Here is a 512-nt window from a genome sequence, read left to right as displayed (position 1 = left end):
GCCGGAGCGACTACTGCTGCTTCGCCGCCTTCCCCCGGCTGCGGACCATCGTGCAGAAGATGCCCATGAAGCTGACCGTCCGCAGCTGTGAGTGCGGCGGGGCCCGAGCGCGCTGTCCCGCGCCGCGGCCGAGGTCTGTGCTCTGCCCGCATTAGTTCCGCCCCGGCCACCTCACCCCGGGAGAGCCGCCTGTCCGCTGCCAGACCCAGACCTCAGCCCACATGCCCCTGCGTCCGCAGGTCCGATCCGATCCCCTCGGCGGGGGGCGCACGCCCATATCCCGGGGGCCGGCAGGCCTTAGACCTGCATCCCGCGGGCCGGAAACACGGGGCGGGGGGGAAATGGCAGAGTCAAAACAGAAAGCAGCAGCAGGACGGACGGCTTCTGTCCCCAGCGAGCCGTTCCCCGGCTGACACCCACTCGCCGGGCTTCTCTGCCCTGCTTGATCCCGCAGAGGCCACTCCGGGGTCCCGCGCGGGGGCGCAGCCGCAGCCGTAGGGTGCGGGGCAGAG

The sequence above is a fragment of the Pteropus vampyrus genome, unplaced genomic scaffold (genome assembly GCF_000151845.1).
Source record: "Pteropus vampyrus isolate Shadow unplaced genomic scaffold, Pvam_2.0 Scaffold386, whole genome shotgun sequence".
Taxonomy (NCBI): Eukaryota; Metazoa; Chordata; class Mammalia; order Chiroptera; family Pteropodidae; genus Pteropus; species Pteropus vampyrus.
The sequence above is the reverse complement of the archived record's forward strand: the minus strand, read 5'-3'. Positions refer to the sequence as shown.